The 18924-nt window shown below is 44.4% G+C and overlaps 1 protein-coding gene across 5 annotated transcripts in view; it reads left to right on the forward strand.

Annotated features, from left to right (window-relative positions):
• The window catches only part of LOC129701759 (kelch-like protein 3), a 90555-nt gene that overhangs the window by 30437 nt on the left and 41194 nt on the right, over positions 1-18924 (forward strand). The window lies entirely within an intron of this gene.

Genomic DNA, 18924 nt, shown 5'->3' on the forward strand with positions numbered 1-18924 from the left:
TTAAGACAGCTGATAATGAGATTATAATTGGACAGATCGTCCAAAGCCATACTTGCAAATACTTGTATAAAATACCAACATTTGATAGCTTCTCTGTTCAGGATCAGTAGTCTAGCTTAGGCCATGAAGTACTGGGCTGATGCACTGAACTCCAAAGTCAGTTCACCTTTGCTGCTCAAGATAGCCCCTCCACCGAACTACACTCAATCTTGTCAGCGCTGAACTAGGTCTGAACAGTGCCCTCCGTAATGTTTGGGCCAAAGACCCATCATTTATTTATTTGCCTCTGTACTCTACAATTTGAGATTTGTAATAGAAAAAAATCACAGATAGTTAAAGTGCACATTGTCAGATTTTATTGTCAGAGTGTTTTTATACATTTTGGTTTCACCGTGTAGAAATTACAGCTGTGTTTATACATAGTCCCACCATTTCAGGGCACTATAATGTTTGGGACACATGGCTTCACAGGCGTTTGTAATTGCTCAGGTGTGTTTAATTGCCTTCCTAATGCAGGTATAAGAGAGCTCTCAGCACCTAGTCTTTCCTCCAGTCTTTCCATCACCTTTGGAAACTTTTATTGCTGTTTATCAACATGAGGACCAAAGTTGTGCCAAGAAAGTCAAAGAAGCCATTATGAGTGAGAAACATAAATAAAACTGTTAGAGACATCAGCCAAACCTCAGGCTTACCAAAATCAACTGTTTGGAACATCATTAAGAAGAAAGAGAACACTGGTGATCTTACTAATCGCAAAGGGAATGGCAGGCCAAGGAAGATCACCACAGCTGATGAATGAATTCTGTCTATAATAAAGAAAAATCCCCACACACCTGTCCGACAGATCAGAAACACTCTTCAGGAGTCAGGTGTGGATTTGTCAATGACCACTGTGTGCAGAAGACATCATGAACAGAAATAGAGATGCAAGATGCAAACCACTGGTTAGCTGCAAAAATAGGATAACAGTTTGTCGAGAAGTACTTAAAAGAGCAACCACAGCTCTGGAAAAAGGTCTTGTGGACAGATGAGACGAAGATTAACTTTGCTCAGAGTGATGGCAAGAGCAAAGTATGGAGGAGAGAAGGAACTGCCCAATATCCAAAGCATACCACCTCATCTGTGAAACACGGTGGTGGGGGTGTTATGGCCTGGGCATGTATGGCTGCTGAAGGTACCGGCTCACTTATTTTCATTGATGATACAACTGGTGATGATAGTAGCAGAATGAATTCTGAAGTGTATAGACACATCCTATCTGCTCAAGTTCAAACAAGTGCCTCAAAACTCATTGGCCAGCGGTTCATTCTACAGCAAGACAGTGATCCCAAACATAATGCTAAAGCAACAAAGGAGTTTTTCAAAGCTAAAAAATGGTCAATTCTTGAGTGGCCAAGTCAATCACCCGATCTGAACCCAATTGAGCATGCCTTTTATATGCTGAAGAGAAAACTGAAGGGGACTAGCCCCCAAAACCAGCATAACCTAAAGATGGCTGCAATACAGGCCTGGCATAACATCACCAGAGAAGACACCCAACAACTAGTGATGTCCATGAATCGCAGACGTCAAGCAGTCATTGCATGCAAAGGATATGCAACAAAATACTAAACATGACTACTTTAATTTACATGACATTGCTGTGTCCCAAACATTATGGAGCCCTGAAATGGGGGGGACTAAGAAAAAACACTGCTCTAATTTCTACATGGTGAAACCAAAATGTATAAAAATTGCCTTTAATAAAATCTAACAATATGCACTTTAATATGTTTTTTTTTTCTATTACAAATCTCAAATTGTGGAGTACAGAAGCAAATAAATACATGATGGGTCTTTGTCCCGAACATTATGGAGGGCACTGTATATGGGTGTTTCGATTAATACAGCACTCAGTAGTGAAACGGAAGGTCTCCAAACTTCCAGGTCCTTTTCCTGTTTTTTATGTAATATTCCCATTGTTTCATATCCTGTATTTCAAGTAATATAGATCATCGTGTATACCCAAAATAATGATATGAAGCAAAATTAAATAAATAAATCTGTTTTTTACAAAGAAAAATATCAGATAAGTCCCTGTTTAAGAAGGAACTGCAGGAGCTCCATTGATGCTGTCTCACCCGCTGAGTTTCTCTAGCAGATATGTCCCTGTGTTTTCTTCCCTTTTTTGTGACATTTTTCAAGCAGGATTTCATCAAATCCATAGGCTAATTTGTACCAGAAAGATTACATTAATTTTGCTCTATAACTCTTTTAAATTATATATGCCAAATTCTGATTAGGCTTATGATTTTTTATCATTTGTCACCCGATAAGATGGTTTTCTGATGCCCCAAGTTTTCGCAGCAGAACGTGAGTAGTGGTGTCCATTTGGTCATGTGTAAATGTATGAATTAAAAGCAGAGTAAACATCTATTTATTTATTTATTTATTTATTGTTTATATTTTGTGTTTAAACTTACCATGAATAGAACTTAAAATCATGAAATAAAATTCTAGTTTGCTCATCTATTTTAGCCATGTCTCATTCTGAGGTCCCTCCCGTTGTCTAAGGTTGTCAACGATATTTATAGTGCCTTAACTTTTTTTTTGCACTCATCACGATTTAAAAAATAAAATCAAACAACGCTATTATGACCCTGGCATGAATTACGGGCCTCGTGGTGGGTTAGATGCCAACATAGTGTAAGGGAGCTTAGAAATTAGTACGTGTCCCATATGTCCTGTATGTCTTATAAATATTTATTCTTGTTTTTTTCAAATTTTGAAAGTATTAAATTTTGGACAAATGTTGGTCACAAGCGAACTCAACTTGATCATAGGTAGGTCCAATTTACAGAAACACCTATATCTGAACGATATAAGCACTCGCAGAAGACTGGCTGTTTTACAGACAGCATGATTTCATTGTTCCTTTCTCTTTCTGTCAAATATCCCACAAGGTTCCTCTCTACATTTTACTGCTTTGAGAACGATCTGTTGCAGGAATATTTATTGGCATCATGGGGAATAAACTTTGTAGTCGCAGTATTCTTTCCTACCCCACATAGCATAATGCAAAAACCTACTCAAAATACATCCAACAATAAAAGATGCGTATTGCACTCGGAGAGAGCTGAAGAAAAGGGATGACAGTAAGTGAGAAAGGGATGCTGTTCTTCTGCAAGATTATGCTGTTATTTCCAAACATCCAGTGGAGATCAGCCCACCGCAATATGTCACCTACATGTATACAGGCAAATGACTTAATAGAGACGACTTATTCTCTGGGGACTTTCTGATTTCAAACTCCATCGCAAAATGTACCTAGATTCCTCCATCAAAAGCATGTACAATCGAGATATTCGTGATAGTTGATTCGTACTGCACGTACGAGGTCAGGACGTCAGCGTGTGACCGCAGTACGTCCGCGTGTGTACGCAATACGTCACGCCGGAGGCGTGTAACGATTTTGTGCACTACAAAATCCTGGAGCGTCGCACGATACCGCTCGCAACTCCATACCCCTCCGCGCTTCTCCATGCGACCGTCCCACGCCACCCACACGCTACCAGTGCGTCTCAATGCGACGACGAGGTCGCGTAACTGGCGCGCAAATGACAGCCAAGTGGGACAGCCCCTTTAGGATGTTTAGCAGCTCCACGCCCTTAAGATATTTCCATTAACTGTCCCAAGTTCCGGCACATGCCTGGTTGTATGTGACGGCTGGTAGGGTGGAAGGTTAGGACAAGGGGGACTCTATCCTTGTTACGAGTGGGGGGGATGGGAAGGGGAAGTAGGGGAACCCCCGTTCCATCAGTTCCCTAAACTCCTCCAGGGATAAACTTGATCCTATTTGCCTATACCTGTCCAATGCCTCCTTTTCCCTGCATACATAATATTACAATTAACATTCTTTGGATTTTGTTTAAAAAAAATAAATTTAAAGTCATGTACACTACTTCATTCCGGAATTCTGCCATTTAAAGACTCCATATTGCATAAGCTTTCTAAAGCAGCTGCTTTCGGAATTGCCGTAAAATATTGTGGTAAATGTCTGAAGTGCTATTTGTTCCTTCTGAAGTATCAGTTATCAGGTTAGGACATGACTGGTTCAAAGCTAAAGTTGAAAGAAATCAGTGTTGCAAGCCAGCAAGCAAGGATAGATGTTAGTTAACAAAACAATGTGTGACTTTACAGCAGAGACTGAATTATGTTAAATTGTTCCACCACTTCCCATAGTATTTTGTTCTGCTCTCTATGACTAGTTTAAACATTCATTCCACAGGCCTCCACTCTGTTTCTTAAGGATCATGGGCATTTTTAGGTGTAGAATGCAGCAACATTTGTGAAAAAAATTGCTATGGTCGTTGGGAAGAATGTTATTTTGTAGTGCCAGTGATATTGAGTTTTGCCAAGATTAATTGGATTTGGTGGACAGGACTGTGCATAATAGCTTTAGCTGGCTGATCAGATTGAAAAGAGAGATACTGCCTGAAGGGCTTCTATTGTACTTAGACAGCAGTGGAACAGTGCTAAAGGGCCTGTCCCACTTGGCCGTCATTTGCGCCTCTTTTACGCATCATATGTAAAATAGGTTGACGCGTCAAATCACACGTCATCATGCCGCCTGGTGCGCGTGACGTCATTAGAATACCCTGCGGCGCGCGGCGACGCTTGGTTACACACGGTGACGTAACCATGCGTCACCACGCGCTACATGTGAGACATCGGGACGCAGCGTGCGAAGGCAATGTGTCAGCGATAAGTCACGCAGGTGGCGCGCGAGGATTTCGTACAGCATGAAATCCTGGAGCGATTCCGTGCGCAACTCCACACTCCTCCACGCCTCTCCATGCGCCTGTCCCGCGCTACCCACACGCTAACCGTGCTTCACAACGCGTCGATCTATTTTACATATGACGCGTAAATGAAGTGCAAATGACGGCCAAGTGGGACTGGCCCTTAACAAGTTTAATCCCCTTCTCAAAAGCTGTACCTTGCTTCGTTTTCAGGGAAACATGGTCTGAGACTTAAAGGGGAATTCAGATTGTTTGATGGTGATGGAATTATTTTTTTGCTTATTTATATTTTGGGATGAATGCATGCCTCGCAAGGTGGCATTGTTGTCCATCCCTAACTACGCTGCAGCAAGTGATGAATCAGGGGAGAACTCTTGAATTACCTCATACAGTGGGACAGGCCCTAAAGCAGTGGTTCCCAACGTGGGGCGTACGCCCCACAGGGGGGGCAATTTGATTTTTAAGGGGGGCAATTGACTGAGGCGGTCTGGGTCCAAATTTTCGATTTTTATTTTTTTGGATTTTCCATCAGGTAAACATATGTAGTTTATGTTTCAGATGTTATTTTGAGTAAATCATTTTTTTTGGGTAAAAAAGGTCTTTATTGTGTAGTTATTACATAATCACCGCGCCATCGCTCTTCATGCACGTCGCACGAAGCACGCAAGGTCATGGGAGAACCTTATTTATTTATGATAAGAATTATATATCACCACATGGGGGGGTGGCATCAGGATTTTAGAAGTGATTAGGTGGGGCATGGCCAAAAAAAGTGGGGCATGGCCAAAAAAAGGTTGGGAACCACTGCCCTAAAGGGTTTTAAGGGCTGGATAATTTCAGACTTGCAATAACAGTTATTCCCCCCCCGCAAGATTTTCAAAAACAAAGATCCTTTCAGAAGCAGAGTTTATTTGTAATACTGCAAGCTAAACATACTAAAGGCTGCATGTTACATTGTTTAACAATGTATTGTTACACAAGGGGGTGTCAATAGAAGCAATTGCTTGTCAATTTCAATAGTCTCCCACAGTTAAAGCAGCTGCTTTGTTCTAAAGAAACAATGGTGTCTGATTACCATGGGAGTTACAAAGAAACAGTTCTTGTCCCCTATACTGTTTAAATTCAAGTTGTTTTTTTTCTCTACCAGTCAATTTATAAAGTCACTTTTAAGTAGTTCTCTAGTTCCTGATCAAAATCAAATTTTAACCAATTGGATTCACCCAATCAAATAAGTTTCAAGTTCAGGTTTACATTTATTGTCACAGTACCAATTGGTCCAGCGAGATTTGGGTTGTCGTACAGCCATACAAATAAAAAGAACACACGATAGAATTTAACATGAACATCCCCACACTGCGGTATCAACTTTTCCCACTGTGGGGGAACGCAATAAAAGTTCAGTCATCTTCCTCTATGTTCACCTGTGGTCGGGGCCCATTGAGGCGGCCCAATGTTTCAAGCCCTCTCGCCGGATGATGGAACTCCGGCGTCGGCAGAACACTCTCAGCGGCTTGGAGTTCTGGATCGGCCACTTCCTACCGGAGACCGCGGCTTCATAGAAACATAGAAACATAGAAAGTAGGTGCGAGAGCAGACCACCAGGTCCATCGAGCCCGCACCGCCATTCGCTCATGGCTGAACACTAAACAGACACACTTACCCACAAACAGTAGACACAAGACACAGAACACAAGACACTACCCTCCCCTTTATACCGCTATCACCCCTCTCCACCCCAAGAACCTCGTGATCTCCTGGGGGAGGCAAAAAACCGGATAAAAACCCAGGTCCAATTCGGGAAAAAAAATCCGGGAAATTCCTCTCCGACCCCAATCTAGGCGATCGACACTTGTCCAGGAGATCACTCAGGTCTTACTATACTAACCATACCTAGGTCCATATCCCTGCCCTCTCTCCGTAGCCCCTTATCCCCTTGGCAGCTAAAAAACCATCTATTTTAGTCTTAAATATATTTAAAGTTTCTGCTTCCACTGCTCCCTGGGGCAGTGAATTCCATAAATTAACCACCCTCTGGGTGAAGAAGTTCTTCCTCATCTCAGTTTTAAAAGAGCCCCCCCTTATTCTGCAACTATGTCCCCTAGTTCTAGTTTCCCCGATCATTGGGAACATCCTCGGTGCATCCACCCGATCAAGGCCCCTCACGATCTTATATGTTTCAATGAGATCGCCTCTCATTCTTCTAAACTCCAAAGAGTAGAGTTCCAGCCTACTTAACCTTTCCTCATATGTCAATCCCCTCATTGCAGGAATTAATCTTGTAAACCTTCGCTGCACTGCCTCCAGGGCTAGTACATCCTTTCTTAAATATGGACCCCAGAACTGTACACAGTATTCCAAATGTGGTCTCACTAATACTGTGTACAGCTGCAGCAAGACCTCCGTGTTTTTATACTCAATCCCCCTAGCAATAAAGGCCAAAACTCCATTGGCCTTCCTGATTGCTTGCTGCACCTGCATACTAACTTTCAGTGATTCATGTACTAATACCCCTAGATCCCTTTGCGTTGCATTACAACGCAGCTCCTCCTCATTTAGAAAATAACTTGCCCTATCATTTTTTTTCCCAAAGTGAATGACTTCACATTTATTAGTATTAAATTTCATCTGCCAAGTTGTTGCCCACTCCCCTAGCTTATCTATATCCTTTTGCAGACTCTTCCTATCCTCCTCATCCCCTACTTTTCCTCCCATTTTTGTATCGTCCGCAAATTTTGATATATTACACTTGGTTCCCTCCTCCAAATCATTTATATAAATTGTGAACAACTGGGGTCCCAGCACCGACCCTTGCGGAACCCCGCTAGTTACCGGTTGCCATCCCGAGTATGAACCATTTATCCCCACTCTCTGCTTCCTATTTGTTAGCCAATCCTCTACCCATGCTAATATATTACCCCCAATCCCATAATTTTTTATTTTTAGCAATAGTCTCTTATGTGGCACCTTGTCAAAAGCCTTTTGGAAGTCCAAGTATACCACATCCACCGGTTCCCCTTTATCCACCCGGGTTGTTACTTCCTCAAAGAATTCGAGCAGATTCGTTAAACAGGACTTCCCCTTCACAAAACCATGTTGGTTCTGTCCGATGAAGTCATGTTTATCCAAGTGCCCCGTTAGTGTTTCTTTAATAATTGTCTCTAACATTTTACCCACCACCGATGTTAGACTAACCGGTCTATAGTTACCCGCCTTCTGTTTACTTCCTTTTTTAAATATAGGTGTTACATTGGCCATTTTCCAATCCACTGGGACCGTTCCTGCCTCCAGGGAGTTTTGGAAAATTATCACCAATGCATCCACAATCCCCACCGCTATCTCCCTCAAGACCCTTGGATGTAATCCGTCAGGCCCAGGGGATTTATCCTCCTTCAGTCTCATTAATTTCCCTAATACCACCTCCTTGGTGATCTTAATAGTATTTAGCTCCTCCATTCCTACCGCCCCCTGTTTATCCAGCGTTGGAATATTTTTTGTGTCTTCTATGGTGAAGACTGATACAAAATACTCGTTTAATGCCTTTGCCATTTCCATGTTCCCCACCAACAACTCTCCAGTCTCACCCTCCAATGGACCAACGTTCACCTTAGCCACCCTTTTTCTTTTTATATAGCTATAAAGTCCTAAGTCCCCAGGCCCAGCTGGGCAGAGCTCCATACGGCAATCCTCGTCGAAGGATCCCAGGGCCCCACGTTGTTAAAGTCAGCGCCGCCCGCAGCTGGAAACTCCGCAAACCACAGCTCCACGGTGTTGAAGTCGGCAGTCCCAGCACTCTGGAGCTTCCAACACGGCGACCCCTGTAAGGCATCGCCCGCTCCACGATGGTACTTAAGTACTGAAGCTGAAGCTCTGGCCGGTCTCCGGCAGGAAAGGCCTCACCAATCCAGATGGTAGGCCGCGAGGAGGGGGTGAAGATGCGGCTCGGAGGAAAAACGCATTCCTCGACCAGGTAGTGACTAAGAAAACGGTTTCCCCTTCCCCCCCCCCTTCCCCATCCCCTTCCCCCCCCCCTCCACCCCTCCCCCCCCACCCCCCCCCCCACATAAAAAGACTAAAAGACCTCCAAAACAAAACATTTGACGGACTGAAAATTTAAAAAAGGATGAAAGGACGAACAGCTGTAGGTGGAGCAGCCATACTCAACGGCGAAACCCACCGAATAATGTTCCCTAATTCATCACTTGTAGTACATCCAATTTGTTTTGAAATCATGCATTAGAGCAGAAGAACTACTGTGGTCTCCACTTGTGCTGGATGAGGTGCAGCTTCAACAACACTCGAATTTGCTTGATACCGTAGCAGACGAGCATCCACTTGATAGGCCTTGCATCCACAAGCTCACTCCACCACCAACGAGCAGTACTTTGCATTATCTATAGGATGCACTGCAGCAACTCATCAAGGTTCCTTGGCAGCATCTTCCAAATACACAACCTCTAAAAGCTAGAAGGACAACGGCAGCAGAAACATGGGAGTACCACCACCTTGAAGTTGCCACCCCAAGTCATGCACCACCCTGACTCGGAAATATATTGCTGTTCCTTCACTGGATCAAAATCTTGAAACAATCTCCCTATCAGCATTGTGGGTAATACCTACTTCTCACAGACTGTAGTGGTTCAAGAAGGCAGCTCACCACCCCTACTCAAGGATAATTGGGGATTAAATCCTAGCTCAGCATGCGAAGCCCACATCCTTTGAATACATTTTAAAAAGTCTAACGGGATATGGCAAGGAAATGGGCTCATCGGCCCGCTGAGTTCGCACGAACCACCATTTGCACTAATTCTGTTTTTCTTATTCTCCACGTTGTCATCAACTCCAGCCAAATTCTACCACTCACCTACATTTTAGGGGAAATTTATAGTGGTCAATTAACCTGCCAACCTGCACATCTTTGAGATGTGGGAGGATACTAGAGCACCTGGAGGAAATCCATGCAATTACAGGGGGAATGTGCAAAATCCATGCAGACGTCAACCAAAGTTAGGATGGAACCCAAATTTCAAGCTGTGCAAGCAGTGGCTCAACTAGCTGGCCTTTGGTCCATGGTTGGACTAGAGACGTGATGATGTCTGGAACCAAGTGGAGGTGTGAAATATAAACAGGGCATCTTGAGTATGTCATTGCATTTGTCTACATTGTCAAATACATGTCATTGTTGTAACAGTACTACAACAACTTGGCTAAAGTCAGAAATGCTTCACTGTTATGCTGAGATGGTGTCAGGCTCTATAGCCCTTACTGGTATCAATTACTTTCATTCATTTTATGTGTCAGGGGAAGCCCTCTGATACCAATAGCACACAGGTGACTGCATTATTGGCTTTAGGTTCTCATTGATGTGCACAGATGCAGGAATATTTCCAAAAATCAATGGTTCAAGGATCTCAATTGCTGGATTAACAGAGAAGAATTTAGCTTCAAAGGCATGTGTTGCCAAAGGTCCAGCTGAGTTTTGAGTAGATTACATTCAGTCTACCATTGTAATTTTGTGTATTCAGACAAAGTGATTACGAGCACGTCTTGTGGTAAAAGCACATTATTTCTGAATGGAATTAAGATAACTAACAGGGTGGGATCGTGCTTGTTGTCACTTCTTTACATACCATTTGATTTCCTGCCACCAATGTTTATTATGCCTGCCTAAATACTGTCGGAAATATTTTAACAATATACAAATGATTGTGACAAATGATAAATGATACAAATAATATACAACAATATACAAATGATTGTGACATTCCATTCAACACATTTGGATTATTTGACCTTTGGTGACTTTAAAAGCTAAGGTTGCTTTCAAACAGCATTACTCTGGTTTATGCAGGATGATTTACCACTAGTTCTGTGGTTATTGCCAACATTATTTTGCATCCTTTCTCATTTCCCACTGCAGGCAGTCCCAGAGTTCCTGTTAACTTCATGCATGTAAAAGCCTGTTTATTGGTCACAGATGGTGTTCATTGTAGAAGAGGCACCCTAGTTCAGCTAATGTGGAATATCGTGGTCAGTTTTTGGGGAAAAACTAAAATATATGCGTAAAATTGTACAAAATACTAGAGTAATCCGGTGGTAGACGAAACTCAGCAGGTGAGGCAGCATCTATGGAGAGAAGGTATAGGCGACGTTTCAGGTCGAGACCCGTCTTCAGATGGAGAAAACTGGAAGAGGGGGGGCAGGACAAAATCTGACAAATTATAGCTGGATATAGGTGAGGTGGGTGTTTGATAAGCAGATGATTGGATAAAGGCCAGTGATGAAAATATAAAAAGTGTGCGATAAGCATAAAAAAGTTGTGAATTGTGAAGGTAGACACAAAATGCAGCATCTCTGGAGAGAGTGAAATGGGTGACATTTTGGGTTGAGACCCTTCTTCAGTCTGGGGAAGGAATGTAGGTAGAAGGGGACGGTGGAAAGGGAGAAGCGCGTGTACATTCAGGTGACACAGGGAAGAGAGAGGGAAGGAAAATAAGTAAAAAGGTAGGTTGTTTGTAGGCTAGTTTGGAGAAATTGGAGAATTCAATGTTCTTACCATTAGGTTGTAAGCTACCCAAGTGGAATATGAGGTGCTGTTCCTCCAGTCCACGCTTGGCCTCACTTTGGCAATGAGGAGACCTGATTATAAATAATATTCATATTTTGAAGTATTTTTTTTAATACATTTTCTTTACTTGCATTGTTTTATTGAAAAGTGAATACCTGCGAAAATTCATGGTTTGTGTAAATTGCGTCATTTCATCTGTAATCTTTTGCATAACTTCTAAAGTGCCCTTCAAGGTAAATTTTCTTTCACATAAATCTATCTTATTGCTGTGCCTTTGGGTTTTACTGTCCATTGCATTTCCAAGATTACTTTTCAAACTAAAATTAGCTCGGCCCACAAAGCTTAAGCACAATTAAAGGTTTTCTTCAAAAGAGAAACATGGAAGAGTTGATCATTATATCACAGCCATTTCAGCATTGTAAATTCTTTCCGTCATAAGCATGGCCAAAGAAAGTTCTGTTATGAAGATTGTATGATCAGAGTTATACAGTACGGAAACAGGCACTTCAGCCCAGTGAATCTGTATCAATCATAAAGCACACTTCCACGCAATTCCTACAGTAATCCATTTTTTTCCCTTTTATTCTCTCTCCTCTCTCCCTATTACCTAGATTCCACCACACACAATATACTTGGGGGAATTAATCTACCAGTTTGCATGCCTTTGGGATGTGGGAGGAAACCAGAGCACCCTGAGAAAACCTATGTGGTTACAGGAGAAGGTGCAAACTGTAGGTAGTTTCTCCTACTGCTCCACTTTCCACATTCAGTCTGAACCGGTCTGTGTGGGGAAAATCAATGAAGCTCTCAGAGCAGCACAACATGTAACGCTTTCAGGATAGTTCATTTAACGCCACCAAATGCCTTAAATAAAATTAGATAAATAACAAGTGTACCAATATGTACCATGCTGCATGAACTTACTGAAGATACAATATATAATATTACAAACTTGTACTCTGATAGGATCTTTGTATACTGTACATTATGGTCTATTTTCGTTAAATGCAGTTGCTGGCCTCTCTCCCTACCTGTAGCCAATCCTATTTACTGTAGCCTTGCATACTACCTTTTTAACTCTTAACATATTTTCTTCCTTTAGGTGACTTTTCACTCTCCGTGACTTTAGATTAACTCAACATTGGCTAGGAAGGTTATGTGCTACTGTGTTGCAAGGAGTCCCCAACACTTTAACCCTTAACTGCAGGTGTATCTTTTTCTCTCTCTCTCTTTTTTTCTTTTCCAAGGTCTTTATTCAGCAAAAATGCATAGTACATCACATCAAAAACACATTCAAAGGTCACAATACATTCAGCAATCATTATAATACAATGATGCAGTCATTATTTACAATGCTCTCGACCCCACGCGATGACCAGTGCTCACAGAAGGCCTCCAGAGTCCCCGTGGACACTTTGTGTTCCCTCTCCAGGGACACGCGAGCGCGGACGCAGGGCCGGAAGAGGGGCAGGCAGCCGACTCTGGCATGACCATCGATCGCCCGCTGCCTGGACCCGCGAATGGCCATCATGGCCAGGCCCAGGAGCAAACTGACAGGGAGGTCCCACCCCCCCGATCGGCTCTCCCCACTCCCTGCCTTGTGTCCGAACACCAGGATTGTGGGACTAAAATGCAACCAAAACTTGAGGAACAGCCCCTTCAGATATTGGTACAGGGGCAGCAACCTCTCACACTCCATATATGCATGGAACACAGTCTCTTCCTTGCCGCTGAAAATGCAGGCGGCCGGCGAGCCCGTGATCCGACTGAAAAGTTTATTACATGCCACCACTCTGTGCAACACTCTCCACCCCACGTCCTTAATGTAAAGGGGGACGACTCCCTTGTAGAGAGACCTCCACTGGGGACCGTCCTCGCATTCAGGTGGTAACACGGACCGCCAAGGTGTGTCGGGCGGAAGACGAAGGCAAGGAGGTGTAAAATGTGCAGGAGCATTCTGTACAGTATGCGTCTCTTTGCATCACGAAACTGCACACTGGGCATCTCGGAAAGGCGGATCAAGTTGTGTGGAGCCAGCGCCTGAGAAATATCCCGGGGCCTAGGCCCAATGAGCAAATCCGACGGAGCGGGGGTAAGCTCAGTCAGAACCGCTCTAAGCACTCTCTCTCCCTCTCCCCCCCCCTCTCCCTCTCCCTCTCTCTCCCTCTTGTAACGTAAAAATCACACCCTGTGACAATCCGATTAACACATCCTCCTTGTATGAACCATCGTGCATCCTGTTCAAGAGCGGAACTCGCTATCAAAATATGGAGGGGACGGGGGACACAATTTTTTGCGGCCACACATACACACACACACACGCACGCGCGCGGCTTCGGAGGCTCAATCCAACACTAAATGCAGCTCCACTCTGCCTGTCTCACCGGGTTAACCAACAGCTCTGTCTGGACTGAGGGGATACCAGCGCTGCTTCTCCGCGCTGACCATATTTCCCGCAAGCCCAGGCAGGTTAACCTGGCGGGACAGGCAGAGTTGAGCTGGGTTTAGTGCTGTTTCTCCGCGCTGGCTGGGGGGGGGACAGCGCCGGAGACCCGGCCGGGATCGATCCTGCCTATGAACGTCTGTGCCACGTCTCCCTCCTCCAATCGCCACACTCTATCCTCAGTTCTTTTGTTTTTATGTCTGGCTGTGGCACCTTTGACAGTCCGGAGTCACCTTCCAGAGGGAAGTGATTCAAAGAGTTTGTGGCCAGGGTGAGAGAGGTCAGAGATGATCTTATCCGCTCGCTTCCTGGCCCTTGCATTGTACAGTTCATCAATGGAGGGAAGGTTGCAGCCAATAACCTTCTCAGCTGATCGGACGATTTGCTGCAGCCTCCGGATGTCGTGCTTGGTGGCTGAGCCAAACCAGACCATGGTGAGGACAGACTACGATGGTCGTTTAGAATTGGACCATCATTGCCTGTGGCAGATTGTGCTTCCTCAGCTGCCGCAGGAAGTACATCCTCTGGTGTGTCTTTTTGACTGTGGAGTCGATGGTAGCCCCCCATTTAAGGTCCTTGGAGATGATGGTTCCCAGGAACTTAAAAGAGTCCACAGATGTGACTGTGGTGTTGTTGATGGTGAGTGGGGTGAGAGGAGGGGGAGCTTTCCTAAAGTCTGCTATCAATTTCACTGTCTTAAGAGCATTGAGCTCCAGGTTGTTGCGGTGGCTTCAGGCCGCCAGCTGTACCACATCCTGTCTGTAAGCAGATTCTTCCCCATCCTGGATCAGGGTTGTGTTAGCTGTTCGTTGGGTGAAAACGAGAAGCTGGTGTGACTTGGGTGGGGGAGGGATAGTGAGAGAGGGAATGCCGGGGTTACCTGATGTGAGAGAAATCAATATTCATACTACTGGGCTGTAAGCTGCCCAAGTGAAATATAAGATGCTGATCCCCAATTTGTGTTTAGCCTTACTCTGACGATGGAGGAGACTTAGAACAGAAATGTCAGTGTGGGAATGGGAAGGAGAATTAGAGTGTTTAGCAACCGGAAGATCAGGTTGGTTCAGGCAGACTGAGCGAAGGTGTTCAGCGAAACGATCGCCCAGTCTACGTTTGGACTTGCCGATGTATAAGAGTCCACATCTTGAACAACGGATACAGTAGATGAGGTTGGAAGAGGTGCAAGTGAACCTCTGCCTAACCTGAAAGGACTGTCGGGGTCCCTGGACAAAGTCGAGGGAGGAGGTATAGGAACAGGTGTTGCATCTCCTGCGATTGCGAAGGTACCTCGGGAGGGGGTGGTTTGGGTGGGTCAGGCAGCATCTCTGGAGAAGAGGCACAGGTGACATTTTGGGTTGGAACCCTCCTTCGGACTGAAAGATCAGACTGAAACTTCATTTTAACGTGGAAATGATTTAGAATCTAAAAATATGTTGTCATTGTAATAAAACGCCAATAATCTGCTATGATGTTTACCACATTGCTGCATCCCCAAATCCAATACTTCCCATCCAAACACTGGCTTCTTGTTGCCATGTTCACCATTCATTTGCTGACCCCTGGTTCCTTCACACCCCATCCACTCACCGAGGTCCCTATTTCCCACCCTCTTTGACCAGTCCCCTGGGCCTCATTTCTCACACTTCCTGTCCACTTACTTGCCAGGGCATCAGTTCCTGGACTTTTGTACACTCACCACGGTTCTGGTTCCTGTGCTCCCCTGAAACGTGCTGGGTTTGCAGAAAGGTTATTGTTATTGTGTAACATCTTTTTAAAAGGTAAATTAAAAGTGTGTTGGAGTATTAATAAAAGAACATTCATAATCTAGAAAATCTGTTAAACCTACATCACCAAATCCTGAGTTGCCAGAATAACAGATTTTTACTGTAAATTGGCAATTTCATTTTGATTGATGGAATACAATGTGAAATATAATTAATGAGAGTCCTTCTCTTGGGGGTAATGGAGACAACACAGTTTCCTGTTGTATCCTGCCATGAGTTTTGATTTTGTCTCTTGATATCAAGAAGAAAAATATTCAGTTTGTCAATTTGACGGACAGCTGTCAAAAGTTAAATTTTCTGTGTTTACGGGCAAACTTTTTTCCAGTGTATTTCTCCCCATTTAGATTATGGACAACTGATTATTTTTTCCTCTGAAATTGATTCATTTTGTATTGTTTCACATTTTCTCATATTTATGAGGATAACTATATGCTTTATTTGCACCTTAATTTTATGAGCAGTTAATTGTTTAAAGAAGAACATATTGCAAATAAAACATGTAGTAATGAATATGTACATTCCAAAAGTTGAAATTTAATTCAAATGATGGCCATTCAATCATAGGCCATGGAATAATTTGAACATTTGAAGAACTTCCTTAATACAGTATACCCTTATTTTTACGGCCCTTTTTATAAAGGATTTTGGTTAATGCGGACCTTCACTGCCAGACCGGGCTGCCAGCACCGTCCCCAACCCACACCGCCTCCCCGGCCGCTTCTGGGCTGGGTTGCCAATGCCGGCCCGCACCACCATCCCCAGCCGCCTCCAGGCCCAACCTACTGCCACCTCCCCTTGGCCCACGCTGCTTCCTCGCTGTGCCTACCGCCGCCTTCATCACTGACCATTACCTGCACTCTGGCCAATGGCCGCAACCAATGACTCTGCCAATCCTCGCCTAAACTCACCTGGATTCCAGGCCCAGTTCCAGACCGAGAATCTGAAGAAGGATCCCAACCCGAAATATCATCTATCCATGTTCTCCATAGATGCTGCCTGACCTTATGTATATTAACCGGCATCTGCAGTTCTTTGTTTCTTACTCGGTTATAGTGGACAATCAGCAATAACAGACACCTTTGCTCCCCACAGTCTGTTATAACAAGCGCTTACTGTACTCGTATTCTGCACTTTTGTCACCAGGCATCAGTGGTGACACTGATTCAGTTGCTGAGTGATGATGGGTCTTCAGTTTCCTCCAAAGATTCTGCCAGATCTGCTTAGTTCCTCTCGCAGTTTGCTTTTTACTCAGGATTCCAGAATCTGCAGCTTCTTGCATCTTCAGTTGTTATGTCGTTTCCTGCTTGCTGGTAACTACAATCAGTCAGCCCCTCCGCACCTGGATTTACCTGTTGCTTATTAGCTTTTGTCCTGTCCTCACCTCTTTGTATCAGCCGTCTCCCCTCTACTACATCAGTGTGAAGGTTCCCAACCCGAAACGCCATCTGTCTATTTCCCTTTACAGATACTGCCTGACCCGCTGAGTTCCTCCTGTAGCTTGTTTTGTGCTCAAGATTATAGCATTGTGTCTCAGTGAGAAATAGCTTGTCTACAAAATTCAAAATTGGAAGGTCTAGAAAAAAAAAGGAAAGAAATCCTGCAATTTCTCCAGATGAATTTGTGGCTCTAATTGGATGATCTCCAATTGGTGAACCAAATTGGAGATCATCCTCAAGTCAGTGGAATGTCACAGGTGAGAGCCACAAAGTAGTTTTGAAGTACGGCCACTGATCTAGTGTGAGATCGGCTCGTTGATGAAAGTAAGATCAGGTCAAGACCCTTCAGACTTTAGTCTGAAGGAGGATCTCGACCCGAAACGTCACCCATTCCTTCTGTCCAGAGATGCTGCCTAAGTTACGCTCAGTTACTCCAGCTTTTTGTGTCTATCTTCGGTTTAAACCAGCATCTGCAGTTCCTTCCTACACACAGGTATGATTATTATGTTTGCAAATGATATTATTGATGGTGATAATGAGGAGGATTGTTCTAGGCTGCAGAGTGATATTTATCAGCTGGTAAGTTGGGCTGGACAATGGCTAGTGGAATTTAATCTTTTTGGTGTGAGGGGATGGGGGTCTCATGGGTGTACACATAGAATTAAATGTAGGCCCAAGGAAGTTTTGAGGAGCAAAAAGAGCTTGGTGAACAAGTCCAAGGATCCCTGAAGGTAGCTAGAGTGGGTAAGAAGGCAAATGAGATGCTTGCCTTCATTAGCTGGGACATAAACTGTAAGAGTAGAAAGGTCTTGGTACAACTTTGGTTTGGCCACAGTAGAAAGATTTTGTATAGGTTTAGTTGCGACACCAGAGGAAGGACGCGATTGCAGTGGAGGGGATACCGAGCAAATTCGCCAGGATGCAGGTAGTGTTGTGTAGAACGTTTCAGGTATGGGGATCCCGCAGGGATACCCAACTAAAAAGGCATAGAGCGTTAAGGGCCTGTCCCACTTACGTGTCCTTGGCACGCAGATTACGCGACCTCGTGGTCGCATTGAGCCGCGATGGTCCCGCAAAGGTCGCGTGCGATTTCATGTGTACGCACAGCCGTCTGGAGCGCGTGACGTCATTTGAAGATGGACACAAAGCTGGAGTAACTCAGCGGGACCGGCAGCATCTCTGGAGAGAAGCAGTGGGTGATGTTTCGGGTGGAGACTTCTTGAGTCTGAAAAGAAAGGTCTAGAAACGTCACCCATTGCTTCTCTCCAAAGATGCTGCCGGTCCTGCTGAGTTACTCCTGCATTTTGAGTCTATCTTCAATTTTCTTGGCCCCACTCTGAGTAGAAGTGGGGGCGAATCCGGTCCGCAGCGGCCGTGAGCCCCAGGCCGAGTTCGGCAACCGTTTGCCTGCTTCTGCTGCTGTTGGAGGTGAAACGTTGTGTTGCGCCAGGGTCTTGGGCCTGTCCCACTTTGGCTGTCAGTTTTGCGACAGGCCGTTGGCGCGCAAAGATTTTGTTCGCTACAAACATTTCGGAGCCCCGCGCGATGTCGCGCACAACTACATACCCCTCCGCACTTCTCAGTGGGACCGGCCCCTCGAGGCCATACGATGCCCGTGCGCCTCAACGCGACCATAAGGTCGCGTAATTTGCATGCCAAGGACACGTAAGTGGGACAGGTCCTTTAGAAACTTTCCCCCACGGCATAAGCATCTAAGATCATACATTTAAGATGAGCTGTAAGAGAGGATTTGAGGGAGAACATTTTCACCCAGATGATCATTGCAGAAGGAGGTTGAAGCAGGTGTTCTCACAACATTTAAGAAGCGTCTGGCCAGACACTTGAATCACTAAGGCATGGTAGATGCAGGCCAAATGCTGGTAAATAGGATTAGTCCTGATAGTATATTTGATGT

The sequence above is a fragment of the Leucoraja erinacea genome, chromosome 11 (assembly GCF_028641065.1).
Source record: "Leucoraja erinacea ecotype New England chromosome 11, Leri_hhj_1, whole genome shotgun sequence".
In the NCBI taxonomy this organism is placed as follows: domain Eukaryota; kingdom Metazoa; phylum Chordata; class Chondrichthyes; order Rajiformes; family Rajidae; genus Leucoraja; species Leucoraja erinaceus.